The following is a 15390-nucleotide window of genomic DNA, read 5'->3' as shown; positions in this document are numbered from 1 at the left end:
CTAATGGGAAAAGCAACATAAAAGAGACACACACAAGAGAAAAAAGGGCATGAGAATATGTACAAAGCAAAGTCACCAGAATGTCTCTGCTGTGGCTTGAATCACATTATGCCTGTAATACTTGACCAGTCAGTGATTTAGCGAAATTCATCCTTATTCCCACAACCCATAAAATGTGTTTGATTTGGTGGCTATCATTGTTGTTTTAATTCTAAACCTGACAAGTAAGATCCCATTTCACTTTTCACAATTGCCAAATTGCTCTCCTAAGATATCTTTTGCAACTATTAAATTAAGCAGTCTTCCATTAGTAAAACTGATTCTCAACCATAACTACTCAACAGGGAAGAGAACAGGAAATAAGAAGAAACTTAGCATCATTTTCATTTCCAAGGGCAGGTGATCAAAAGTCAATACGACTGAGTTTTTTTCCCTGCAAACCCTTAACAAAAAATTAAAAAGGCAAAACAACTTAAGGTTAAATTAAATGCTTCTCCTTTTTGCCTTTTAGAAGTATATCTTGCATCTACCAGAAATAAAACCTCGTAACTAAATAATATAATTTAACTAATATGTTTATTTATTTTGTAGAGCAAAAACATATATGAACTATCTAAAAATAAATTCTAAAATAAAGCAAAAAGTAAAAATTGAAAAATCAAAGAAGTGTTATCATAGACATACAGTAAAATCAACATAAATTTCATCTGCTATTGAAAAGAAATATAAAAGGATTCATGATTTTTCTCATAATCTCTTTTAAAAATATTTATATTTTTGTCTAATCTTTCCTAAGTATGTACAATCCAATTACTGCATCACATGTAGATATAATTATTAAGCAGCTTTAAAATTAATGCTTACATTTTGAGGTTTCTATTTTCCTCAAAATCTGCGTTCATTTTTGGTATTTCTTAACAAATGAATTTAAGGGTGTGTAAGACTAACAACACTGAGAGAGGTGTGATATGGTTTGGATTTGTGTCCCTATGCAAATCTCATGTGGAATTGGAGGAGGGGCCTGGTGGGAGGTGATTAGATGATGGGGGCATATTTCCTCTTTCCTGTTCTCGTGATTGTGAGTTCTCACGAGATTTGATGGTTTAAAAGTGTATGGCACGTGCTCCTTCACTCTCTGTCTCCTGCTGCCATGTGAACAAGGTGACTACTTCCCTTTCGCCTTCTGCCATGATTGTAAGTTTCCTGAGGCCTTCCAGTCATGTTTGCTGTTAAGCCTGCAGAACAGTGAGTCATCAATTAAATCTCTTTTCTTCATAAATTACCCAGTCTCAGATAGTTCTTTATAGCAGTGTGAAAATGGACTAATACAAGATGGTTCTCTTATAATGCACAGAAACCAACAGAGAGTCAAGGAAAATGAAGAAACAAGGGGATATGTTCCAAATAAAAGAAGAAAATAAATATCCACAAGCCAGCTGTAATGAAATCTAGATAACAAGCAAAAATGGGGTTTTTTGGTTTTGTTGGTTTGTTTGTTTGAGTTTTATGTAACTTATTTAAATTTGGTTAATCAGGTTAGCTCTTGCTTTTTTTAGTAAAATATTTTATCATATACAAAAATTGTGACTTATACAATTATTTGACAGAGACAAATTTAGCCTGAGAAGCGTGTATATATATTCATGTCTCCAAAGCAGTCTTCCACATTAACATGCAAACCAGACAATGCCACATTTCTACTCACTATTCCTCCTTCTAGATTTGTGCAAAGAGCTTGTTCTCCTAAGAACCATGTTATATGGAGATGTCATCAGGAACTAGAGCCACTTAGCATTTCTATGTGAATGAAACACCAAACCCTCCAAGGTGTTATTCTCAGTCTTCTAAGGAAGGGTGAATGTTAAAGAAGATAAATGATGGTATATAGACAGTAAAATTGTGTCCATTGTCTTCTACCTTTAGGATATGTGAAAAAGTTCCAGCAGTTTTTCAGCTTCCTAGACTCAACTTCTCATATGTGTCCACTCAGAGATAAATATATGGGTGTTATGATGATGAAGTATGGAGTGGAACAAAAACCAAAGATGTTAATTGCCTAACTAGATTTTGATTATTCTTTCTGTTCAAGAGCAAGCACTTCATTTCATTACACTTCAGGCTAAGTGCAGTGCTTTAAAAGTTTTTGCTTTTCACTAAGTGACAGATATTAGAAAAGAGAGTGTGCATTTAGTTGTATCATTATATTCTCTCTGTTGTATATCTAAGTTGTAATCATGGAAAATTTGAAACTAATAACACACTCAAAGTCTTAAAATAGCTTGTAATGACAGATAATACTTTCCATTCCTGAATGAGTATAAATGAGGAATACATGCATACATGATGTGCTTTATAATCTCATGCTGTTTCCCTAATCTATCGTAACTCCAATAGCCTTAAGTAAAAGTAAGTCATGATGCTTTTTATGTTGGCATAAAAAGCTTCTCATCCAAATGAAGCATCCCTCCCTCAGATTTAACTATCAGACTAGGGTGCTGTAACTTCTAAATGATGAAAACTGTTAGTGTTTACAACAGTTAAGAACCAAAATCAATAGACACATATTAAGTTGCAACAAATGGCTAGGGTAAATTACAATTGTTGCCATATGCTGTGGAACTTGGCTCATGCTTAGAGTAAGTACTTAATTGGATCAATAAGAAAAGCTAAAGCATTACAGGTAAATTTGATAGATAATTACTTTTTACCTTGCTTTAATACTCTATAGCAACAAAAGCAAACTAATTATTTAAAATAGTAAGCAAACCAAAAGTTGGGAGGAAATATCTCTTGTATAGATGGTTGATAAATGTTTTTAAATGTCCACACCAGAATCAGGTATTACCATGCTCTACTCATGACCAAGTGATTGAGTTCTGATCTATATATAAAAGCTTAATTGAAAGGTAGGGAGAAAGGCATTTGTGTACAATTCTAGAATCTCCTAGCAAGGCAATTTGCACACAAATCATTTGCAGTAAAAGAGATAGTGTTTTGTAGTAAATGAATTCATTTCTTCAACAAAATTAGATCTTAGACTGCACAAAGCCATTTTAACATAATAATATTGAACTTTTCAGTCTTCTATACTGACTAACATTACTCTTTTGATACTTCATGGTTATATAAATCAAAGAATTAAAGAGAAAGGAGAAAAAAAATCTCCAATAGTCCACCTGCTTTCCTAGAGCCAGGAGTATTCTCTGGCATTCATCATTCACTACAGTGAGATTCATTAACATAGAAACATGTAATTACTTACAAATGATCGTTAACATATTTTAACCACATATGTGCTGGCATGATGCTAAACACTACAAAAATATTATCTCATTTATCACATTAGTCTTTTGAGACAAATAAAATTATCATTCCCACTTTCTAAGTGAGAAAAGTGAGGATTACAGCAATAAAGGGACTTGCCTAAGGTAAAACAGTGTATCAATTGTACTACTGCACTCAAGCTCATCTTATTCAAAAGCATGCCCTTAACTGCTAAGCAAGGGTGATCATATCACAGTGGATCTCTAGTGTTCCACTTTGGAAACTTGAAATCAGGTATTTTCAAAATTTGTTTTAATCAATGTATATCACATAGTTCTCATAGTCATTCACATGTATTTTTGGCTTATATTTGTCTCATTTATTAGAATAAAAACTGATTCTGGTCAGGAAGCATATTACTTGTATTTTTACTGACCTACTTTCTTCTACTACCCCTTGTGTTTAGTACAGAAAACATAAACTATATCCAGTGAAGGTTTTTAACTAAATTTCCAAACTTTTCAATTATGTATTGATAAGCAATAGTATCAGATGCAGCAATGACTGATGTTAGCCTAAATTAATAAAAAATATCTTGTTTTTCAGAACAGATCATGTATACATGTTTTAAATCCGGACTTCTCAATAGTCTTAAAAACATTCCCTACTTTGGGATGAACATTAATTAATTAATTTTTCTTCCCTGATAATGTGACACTCAAACAAGAAACCAGTAAGTAGTTACATTATAATAAATAATGAATTGATCTTCTAAAGTTAAAAACAAAGTGTTCTCAAAATTAGGATTGCTCATTATATACACAGGATTGAGTCTTTTCTCTCCCTTTACAGTCAGAAAATTTAAGAATAAAGAGATATTGAAATCTTTGAAATTGTCTAGTCAACTCTAGCTCATAAATGTGAAGAAATTATGGCACAGAAAGGTGAATAGCTTTCACAATGCCATATGTTATTAAATTAAGACAGTACTACATATTGTTAAATTAGGTTAAAATTGGAACCAGGACTTCAAACTAGGGTCAACTTTTCAAAGAAATCATACCCTCTACTTGAGAAGTATTATAGCAGAAAAGGCACGATTATTTCACAAATGCTCATATGGATGCTTAACCTGCAAAAAATCTTAGCATTTTTTACTATTCTAGGAATAGAAATGTTTCCTTTTTGGCCTTAATTAACAGCAAAGGTCTCTGGAATGAGGATATTTGGTATACAATTCCACATTCTTAGGTACACACTTGGAAATGGATCGATAGAAGAATGAGGATATGGAGCAATAGAAAATCTCATTCATTGCTGTTAAGCATTAAAAAAGGTATAGCAAACTGGGATGATAATTTGGCAATTTCCTCCAAAACTGATCCAGCTGTTACATTCTTTGGTATTTACCCAAAGGACTTGAAATTTTATGTCCTTACAGAAACCTGCACATAAATATCAGCTTTATTTATAATTGCCAAAGCATGGAAGCACCAAGATATCTTTCAGTAGCTGAATGGATAAATAAACTGCGGCACATCCAGACAATGGGGTACTATTCAATGCTAAAAAGAAATAAGCTATCAAATCATGGAAAGTCATGGGAGAAACTTAAATGCACATTACTAAATGATAGCTTATAGAAGTCAATTTAAAAAGGTTACATACTACATGATTTAAACTATATGACAGTCTAGAAAATACAAAATTATGGAGATAGTAAAAAGATTTGTGGTTTCCAGAGGATAAGGGGAGAGAGGGAAGAATTAGCAGAGCACGGAGGATTTTTAAGGTGATGAATCTATTTTGTATGACTTTACTGGTAAATACATGTCATAATGCAGTTGCTAAAACTTATAGAATATACAACCCCAAAAGTGAACCTTAAGTAAACTGTGTACTTTGGATAATAATGATGTTTCAATGTAGGTTGTTGATTCTAACAAATGTTCCACTCTGAAGTGGGATGTTGATAGCAGAAATCCAAGCATGTGTAGAAACATAGAATTCATTGGAAATCTCTACCTTCCTCTCAATGTGGCTGTAAACATAAAACTACTCTAAACACCGTCTATTTTTCAAAAAAGTTGTACTTTTTGGTCTTTTTTTCTTGATTCTTCTTTTTTCTTAGGGTAGTAATTTATTTTTTCCCCCTAACTTTTATTTTTCTTTCCTACTCATGCTTCTTGCCCAAAACTCCTCATGCTAATAATCTTATCACCTCCCTGCTCTGGCTCCAAGACAGGTAACTACTTTGCTGTTAAACACTTTCTCCTAAAGACCTTACTTATATGGTTACTTGGCAAACCAGCAAAAGTTATAGGTTCGTAACACTTCAAAATATAAAAGTATCTCAGTCATAAAATTGCATTTCAAGCTTAAAAACTTAGCTTGTATACAAAATAGTAAAGATGAAAGCACTTTTGTTTTCTTCTTACCAGAGATGTCTTTAGCAAGGATAACCATGCACGTTCTCCCCCCATTTTCTCATCAACTCATTTTAGAGCCATTAACCTTCCCTAAAACACTGAAGAGGCTCCTGCCTGTTTCTCCAGTGCCTCCTGTATGAGGGGACAGGTGGGTTTTTCTGACTGGTAGGATGGAGAAAGGCTGCCATCTATTGGTCAGTGTTTTCCGACTGAACAAGACCTAAGGTACTGAGTTGTTCACACATGTTCTTCGCTGAGCTCTCTGCTCCGTCCCAGTGGCTGGTAAGGGAGGTCCTAGTCCTTCATACCTCTCATCAAGCTCTCGCCAAATGTGGATCCCAAAGTTCATGAGCAAAAAAAATAAGGAGCTCTGTTCCAAGTTGTGTTCTAGAAATTAGGGTTAGTAGTTTTGAAGCATATATATATATATATATAAATAATTATATATGGAGAATTTTATGTATATATAATTTTTTTTCTTTCTTTCTTTCTTTTTTTTGAGACAGAGTTTCACTCTTGTTGCCCAGGCTGGAGTGCAATGGCACGATCTCGGCTCACCGCAACCTCTGCCTCCCGGGTTCAAGCGATTCTCCTGTCCCAGCCTCCCGAGTAGCTGGGATTACAGGCATGTGCCATCATGCCCAGCTAATTTTGCATTTTTAGTAGAGATGAGGTTTCTCCATGTTGGTCAGGCTGGAATCGGACCGCCGACCTCAGGTGATCCGCCCACCTCGGCCTCCCAAAGTTCTGGGATTACAAGCGAGAGCCACCGCACCCGGCCGTGGAACCTACATTTTTATTCCTGTTCCCTATGTCTACTTCTCAGTTGGTTCACAGCACAGAAAAAATAATATGCATCATTAGCATGCACTCAAGCCCCAAAAACATCAAGGGCATTTTCTATTGCTTTTTTAAAAGTCAATACAAAATTTTACAGGGTATCTACGTGTGCCACCCATACCGAATTTAACACATCTTACCTAAGTGGAAAGAGCAAGGAAAAGTCTCATTTGCAAATTTATAAAACTCTCATTGCTTTCTTCAAGCTTCCTACACTGTTGCTAGGACTGGCTTCATCTCCAAAGCCATTATTGCATTCCGAAATGTTAATATAACATATTTAATTGGAAGGAAGAGCAAGCTGACTTAATGCAAGCTTGGCTGGAAGTGACAATCTTAGGTGAGGACGATCTAGAGAAGCAGCACAGAGTAAGAAGAGGACCCTAAAGAAGCTGCTTGCTGCATATGCAGTAACTTTTTCCCTCAACTGCTTACTAAAACTAAGTAATATTAAAGTATAAAAATGCCATAGAGGTAACTTATCCCTTCTGTCATCTTCAAATACATGACCAAAAAAAAAAAAAAAAAAAAAAGCTCAATGTCAAGGGTACAAGAGTTGAATCTGAATAAAATTAGAAAGTTTTATATATATATATATTTATATTTATATATAGTGTGTGTGTGTGTGTATATATATATAGTGTATATATATATATAGAGAGAGAGAATTTTTCATAGTCCCTTATGTAAACATGAGGCTTATGAATGAAAATATCACATCTTTAGAACAAGGTGTGCTCACAACAAGTGGTCATCTAACTTGAGGGATAAAGTGTTGTTAGTGTCTGGCCTTCCTGGATACTTAATTGAATCAAAGTAATTTGTGGAGGGAGGCTTATCATTATAGTAAATGAGATGGAGAGGAGCAAGTGAAGCAGAGTTCAAGACAGCAGGAAATAAAAGACATAGAGAACTATCGGACCAGAAAGGGGAATCGAAACAGACCTGATGTAGCACTAATCATTAGTGAGTGAAGTAATGAACTAGGAAGAGATAGGTTTTAGTTATGGCCCACCAAATGGAAATGAGAAATTTCCAGATGTTCCATATGGTCTGTAATTTAAATGCTTTGTGCCTTCAGGTCAGAATTTTCAAGCAGATAACAGATGTAGAAAAGACTCAGGATTGCATGCAAACACCATGATGGTTAGCTTTCAAAATCTCAGAGCTTGAATGTAAACTCCTCAAGTAAGAAGCTGGACTTAAAATAAAGCCTGTCAGACCTTAGGCAGAATTCCAGCTGAGGAAAAGAGTTGTAGGTTAATAATAGCTTTCCTTTTACATCCCAATTCAAATGGTACAAAACAGTGTTAGGAATTTTAACACGATGGCACCAATTCAAGAGCTATAGGGTTCAAAAGAACATTTCTTGCCAAATGGCCCTTTTGCTAAAGAAAATAATTTGAATTAAACACCTTGATATTAGGAGATTAATTCTGCATACAACTGAACGTGACGCCCAAAACATCAAAATGTCAATTTTATCTTAAAGGAAACAGAAATTTGCTCTACAGTTACAAGTAAATTTTCATCATTTTTTTTAAACTCAGAACTAGTGGAATTATTACATTTTCAGAAGCAAAATTTAAGTCACTGAATAATCTTTGTGAGGTCCTATGTTGTATATCAACAGGATTTAGACATAAGCCTCTCTCCCACCTAGCATAAAATCAAGTAAAGGAGAAAACAAATGCACCTAAATAATCAAAATTCTAGAGTGGCTTGAAATCTACATACTACTAAGTAAATATGGAGATGCTGAGAGTAGAACAATATTTATATCTGATCAGAGGAATAAAAGAAGTGTCATAAAAAAAATATTCCAACTGAGCCATATAAGTGTATATGATAAAATGTCATGTAGTATTTCAAAGCACACGTTTGAGTTCAAGCTCTGCTCTACACTTACCTTGTGACATGAACCAAGTTACTATATCTCTCTAAGCCTCAAGCTCTGAATCTGTATAATGGGAATATAGATTTCCTGAATCGGAGGGTTCTTGCTAGGATAAAAAGAGATAATACATTTAAAAATGCTACCCTAATATGTAGGACTCAGCACAGAGGAACCTCTACTTTCCCTCCCCACATGCTACTGCTTTGAACAACATATAGAAACATTTGGTGTTACCACTCTCTTCTCAGAGGAGGATTAGAAGAAAGGTTTTTCCTCTGTTCTTCACTTCTCAATTACTGTTCCCTATAGATTAGGATTTATAGGTAAACATGACATGAGGATAGCCGGTCCGGTGTGCCCCAGGTTTCTCACTTTCTCTCTCTGTCCCTCCTTGCTTTCAGTTAATGGCCAGCAGGCGAATCATGTTCTCTTTTCCACCTCTGTTTTTGGGAATCCAGACCCATTACTCACCCTATTACTTCAAGGTATTTGAGGCAGGGGTGAGACCCTTCACATTTGCCTCCTGGCTGTTAGCTATACAGTTCTGGACTTCTTTGATTTTAGATGGGAAAATATTATGAAAGCTCCCTTTAGTTTGGAGCTGGAATGTTAGTCTCCATACCATTTTGCTGTGTATTTTTCCATAAGGCTCTTTTTTTAGTTTTTTTTTTTTTTTTAAATTGATTTAGAAGTAAATGAAGAGGAAGGTGTCATTAATTATTAACCTTCAATTATCTGAATTATCAGGTGATACCTTGAAGAAAGTATAATCATATGGGCATCAGCTCACAAAATGTAGAATCTAAAGTGAAAAGAGCAAGTCATGTATGTTTATGTAAAACCATGGCTCTTCATAGTGAATATCAGGGAAATACTGGACTTAGGTGCCTGGCTCCTCTTTTTCTGGAAGGACAGAATACCATGATTTCCCTCTTGATCTCAGTTTGTTTAAAATATATATTAAAATATCCAAATTGTCCTGTTGTATAATTAAATTTTTGAGATATCTATATACATGCATACTATGAAAATGTTTATATTTTGTATAAGCAACTTTGAAGAATGTAAAATCACCAAAAAACAAATACTTCAAAGTTGTACAAGGAATGACTTTTCTATACATTCCTAGCTGCTCACATCAGCTAACTGCACCATTTAAAAAATCAGCATGGAAGCCACCTCCACCATCTGTGAAAATAGCACTAAAATACATCACTGTGCTGTGTCCTCTAAGCTCACCCATGGAGTGTCCGGCTCCTTCACTGAAATACTGATTGCCTATACCTGAGGCAAAAATCCTGCATATCTACTGCATAGAATACTCCTTGTGTTACTTGTTAGCAGCTGAGACTGAGTACACCCTTAAATTTTGTGCCTCAAACTCAAAGTTTGTCTCACCCTAATCCTGGCCCTGTTTAATCAACCTGTCAAAAAAATGGTTATGAATAAAGTGAAACATTTGTTTTAGCTTTTACTGGTAATTTTATTTCCTTTGAGTTGAAACTTTTCTGGGTCAAACTTAATCTTCACTCCCAATTACTGATACTCAGATAGAACTTGCATATTCATACCTTGATAACAGGGTGAACAGAAATATTACAGACAGCTAGAACACTTTATTTAGAGTACTCTAAAACAGAAATGGGTCTGTCTTCATTTATGAAGTTTTTTACCTTAATGATTTGAAACTATAAACTACACATCTATTCAGAAATTGAGAATGGCGATCTAAATGTTTTTAAATTTACACATGATATGAAGTTTGAGACACTAGGATTGCCTTGACAATTAAATCTGACTTACGGTCAAATGCTCTAAAATTTGATCATTATTTTTAATAAATTTTCATAAATTTATATATATGTTTGTGTGTGTGTTTATTCAGTAGAGTGGAGGAGAGTGTTAGAAAGATGGTGAAATAGGAGTTTCCAGCACTCATTCACTCACAGAAGCAAATTTGAACTACTGCAAGCAAAAATAAGCTCATGAGAGTTAAAGAATACAAGTGAGATATTATAGCATCCAAGTGGAACACAGAAATAAGAAAAGATGCATTGAAGAAGGTAGGAAGGATAGTTTTACATTGTTGGCATCACCCCACCCCCAAGCCCATGCTACTTAGAAACAAATGCCCTTTTTGTGGGGGAAGGAGAGTAAAGTGGGTGCCTGACTTTGCCCAAGTACCAGGCCCATCCCAGTGAATTCTGGAGCCAACTGATTCCCATGCTGCAGCCACCAGTTCAACCCCCACAGCTCTAGGCTTCAGTCCCAATTAAGTGCAGGTCTTGCTCCATGGCCCAAGGCTCCAGGCTGGCGCCTGTAGGACCAGATTCCAGCCTACCCCTGAGGACCCATGCCTCAGGCTGATGCCAATGCCAGCCCAGTTTTTGCAGTCCCAGGCTCTAAGCCTGACCCAGTGCCAGACCATCTTTAGGACACCAGAATTCAGCTTGCCCCTTCAGACCTAAGCTTTGGGCCCATTCCAGGCCAGATCAAACTCCAGGCCAGCCCTTACAGCACCAGATACCAGGTTCATATTCATGGACCTAGTCTACAGGCTGGCTCCCAAGAACCCGGGATCCAGGCCGATACCCATGGACTGAAGCTTCAGGCTTGCATCTATGTAACCAGGTGCCAGGCCCACCAACATGGATCCAAGCTCCAGTATCGTTCCAATGAACGCAGGTACCAGGATCATCCTTTCAAATACAAGCACTAGGCATACCCACTCACTGACCCAGGCACTAGGCATCCTGCATCAATAAGCCTGCCCTGGTTCCTCTAGAAGGGCTGACTAATGAGGGTTTTCCCTGCCAAGGCCATTCTGTAAATAATGGAAGACGTGTCTACTTAGGCAAATGTGCAACACAAGGCCACAAGGGAAAGGACATGAGCAATCATGGAAACACGACACCACTAAATAAATGAAATAAAGCACTAGTAACCAGCCCTACAGAAATGGAGATCTATGAACTGCCTGCCAAAAGATTTCAAATGATTATCTTAAAGAAGATAATGACCAATATGAGAAGACAGACAATAAAATCAAAATTTGTTTATGTTCACATAAACAAAATGTGCAGCTTACCAATGAGATAGATACCATAAGAAAGAATTAAATGAAAATTGTGGAGTTGAAGAATACAAAGACCAACTAAAAAATTCAATAGAGTGATTCAACAGTAGACTTAATCAAGCAGAAAAAAGACTCAGTGAGCTTGAACACAAGATATTTAAAATTATATAGTCAGAGGATCGAATAGAAAACACAAGGAAAAGAGTGAAGAAACCCTATAGGACTTAGGAAACACCATCAAGAGAAGCATTATATGCATTATGAAAGTTTAAGAAGGAGCAGAAAGAGACAAAAGCAGAAAACTTATTTAAAGAAACAATGACAGAAAACTTTCCAAATCTGGAAAGGAAAATGAATATTCAGGTTTTCCAAATAGATTCAAATAGATCTAGCACAAAGAGATCTTTTCCAAAATATAATAATTAAATTCTCAAAAGAAAAAATATAAGGAATTTTGAAAGCAGCAAAAGAAAAGTGAATTATCACTTACAAGGGAACCCCTCCTAGGACAATAAATGGATTTATCAGTCAAAACCTGGTAGGCTAAGACATATTAGTACAATATAGCCAAAGTGCTGAAAGCAAAAAAATGCTGCCAACAAAGAATACAATACATGCCAAAACTGTTTTTCAGAAATGAAGTAGAGATTCAGATATTCCCAAACAAAAGCTTAGGAATTCATCACCACTAGACTTATGCTACAGAAAACGCTAAAGGAAGTTATTCAAGTTGAAATGAAGGGATGTTAACTAAACATAGGAAAACATATGAAAGTATAAAAGTCACTGTAAAGAAAAGAATATACTCAAATTCAGAACACACTAACACTGTAATGGTGGTGCATAAGTCAATTTTAACTCTAGCATAACAGTAAAAAGACCAAAGTATTAAAAACAACTATATCTATGATAATTTGTTAATAGATGCACAATGTAAAAAGATGTAGATTGTGACATCAATAACAAAATGTGTGTGGAATAAGTTAAACTGTAGTGTTTTGTACACAATCAACATTAAGTTATTATCAGCTTAAAATAAATGTTATAACTATAAGATACTTCATGTAAACCTCATAATAATCACAAAGGATAAAACTTGTAGTAGATACACAAAAGAGATAAAGAATCAAAGCATACCTCTATTTTAAAAAATCATCAAATTACAAAGGAATACAGCAAGAGAGGAACAAAAAAAAAGAAGAAACTTCAAAACAGTAAGAAAACAATTAGCAAAATGGCCGCAGTAAGTCTTTACATCTCCATAATTACTTTAAATACAAATGGATTAAATCCTCTATTGGAAAGAAATAATAGCTGAATTGATACAAAACAAGACCCAGCATATGCTGCCCGTAAGAAACTCACATTAGTTTGAAAAACACACATGGACTGAAAGTGAAGGAATAAAAAAAAGTATTCCACCTACATGGTAACCAAAAGAGATCAGGCAGGGTCTATACTTATATAAGCCAAAGTAAACTTTAAGTCAAAACTCTCATGAGACAAAGAAGGTCATTACGTAATCATAAGGGGGTCATTTCATCAGGAGGATGTAACAGTTGTAAATATGTGTACACCCACTGTTGGAGCACCAATATATGTAAGGCAAGTATTAACAGAACTGAAGGGAGAAATAGACAGTAATAAAATAATAATATGAAACTTTCAGTGCCCCTTTAGTAACAATAAAGAAATCATCCAGACAGAAATTCAGCAAGAAAACAGTGAAATCAAGCAATGCTATAGACCAAATGGAGCTAACAGTCATACACAAAATGCTTCCCCCAAAAGCAACAAATACACATTCGAGTACACATGGAATGTTCTCCAGAATAGATAGTCAGACCACAAAATAAATTTAAGAGGATTAAAATCATATCAAGTATCTTTTCTAACCACAATTTGATGAAATTAGAAATCTATGGCAGGAGGAAAATTGGCAAAGTTATCAATACATGAAAATTAAACAACATACTTCTGAATAACTGATGCGTTAAAGAAGAAATCAAAAGGGAAATTTAAAAAAATATCTTGAGACAAAAGAAAATAGAAACACAACATACCAAAGCTTTTGAAATACAGAAAAAGCAGTTCTAAGAAGAAAGTTAAAGCAATAAACATCTATATCTGACATGATCACTTATTCTAAGTGAAATACGCCAGGCACAGAAAGACAAATACACCATGCTCTCACTTATAAGTGGAATCTAAAAAAGTCAATCTCCTAGAAGCAGAGAGTAGAATGGTGATTGCCAAGGTTTTGAAAGAAAGGAAATAGAGAGATGTTGGTCAAAGTGTATAAGGTTTCAGTTATGCAGGATCAGTATTTTCTACATATCTAATGTACAGCATGGTAATTACAGTTAATAATACTGTATTATATAATTGAAATACGTTAGGTGAGTAGATCTTCAATGTTTTCACTACATAAAAGGTAACTATGTGATAATGGATATGTTAATTAGCTTGATAGTGGAAATCATTCACAATGTATACATATGCTAAACATCACATTGTACTCCTTAAATACAATTTGCCAGTTATACCTCAATAAAGCTGAATAAAGTGTTCATTAATCTAGAATAAACATTTTGTTATGTGCTTTCATAAAGTCCCTCTGCATTTATTAAAAATAGAACCAAGAAAACATTTCTATAAACATGATGGGCAATTAGTGGAGCCAAATGGGACAAAATCATTTCCAGATACAAGAGTTATATCTGAAATCACTGGCAAAATATTCTGGAACAGATTGTCCACTTTTTCATGTATTGAAATAGAACCAGACGAATTTTACGCAAAAGATTTTAGAGTTGCACTAAAATCATTCCTTGTCCTTCTATTCAGATACATGTGCTGATTAAGTTCCATAATTTTCCTAACGTATCTATAATCTTTGTCAAGATTATTGTCAAAGCATGTGTAACTGTATTTAAGCAGCAACAAATAATATCAGTACTTGAAAATTATGCAGAATGAACCAACATTTCTCCCCAACCTTTATCAATATCCAACTATGAAAAAAATACTATTTATGAAGGCTATCCTGAAGAAATAAATATAAATGTTCTTACCTGTTCTAAATTTTATTTTGTGTAAAGCCAAAACTATTTGCTTAGGAACCCAATGTATTGTGTCTCCTTTAAAAAATAAATTTTTGCTAAAAATGCTCTTTGGCATCACCCATGAGTTTAAAGCCTACCATCAAAGACCATGGTAGAAAAGTTATTTTTGTTGTAGTTATTATAGGAATATTATTAAGGACATATTAACCATACTACTTGGTTTTTCTGTAAGGACTGTGGAAAAATCCCCGCCTTACACTGATCTAGAGATGTCCAAGGACCAATCTCCCAGGGATACTGAGGAACAACTCTATCTTTTGTTGTAAATCTTTTCATTTAATAAGTATTAATGACAAGTGCACTTCATTTTATTTTACAATCTGATTTTCACTCCAGGTAACTGCTGTGGTTGTCTTCCGGGGCTGTTAGCAGTGCTAGAGAGAAAAGGCCCTCCTCACTGCGGACAGTATCACATGGCTGAGTTGAGCTTTCCAATGCACTGTCAACAGAAAGGTTTATTAAAGCAAACTACAAGGAGAAGCAGCATCTCTATCATATGGGTCAGTTCAAATTTGTACTATCAGCTCTAATTACTATGTTGTTTCAGCAAATGTCATCTGCTTTCATTATAAGAGTTATAATATATGAATATTGAGTCCTAAGAATTAAATTCAAGGGAATACCTTTAATTTGATCAAGTGCCATTTCAGAAGCCTCCTTTTTCCCTAGTAGGATGAAGACTTAGGCATTATCATCACATATTGAGATCTGTAATTAAAGCATGGTATGTTATTAAAGGTAACAAGACTACTTCATACA

The sequence above is a fragment of the Papio anubis genome, chromosome 7 (genome assembly GCF_008728515.1).
Source record: "Papio anubis isolate 15944 chromosome 7, Panubis1.0, whole genome shotgun sequence".
NCBI lineage: Eukaryota > Metazoa > Chordata > Mammalia > Primates > Cercopithecidae > Papio > Papio anubis.
This window is presented reverse-complemented; position numbering follows the sequence as displayed.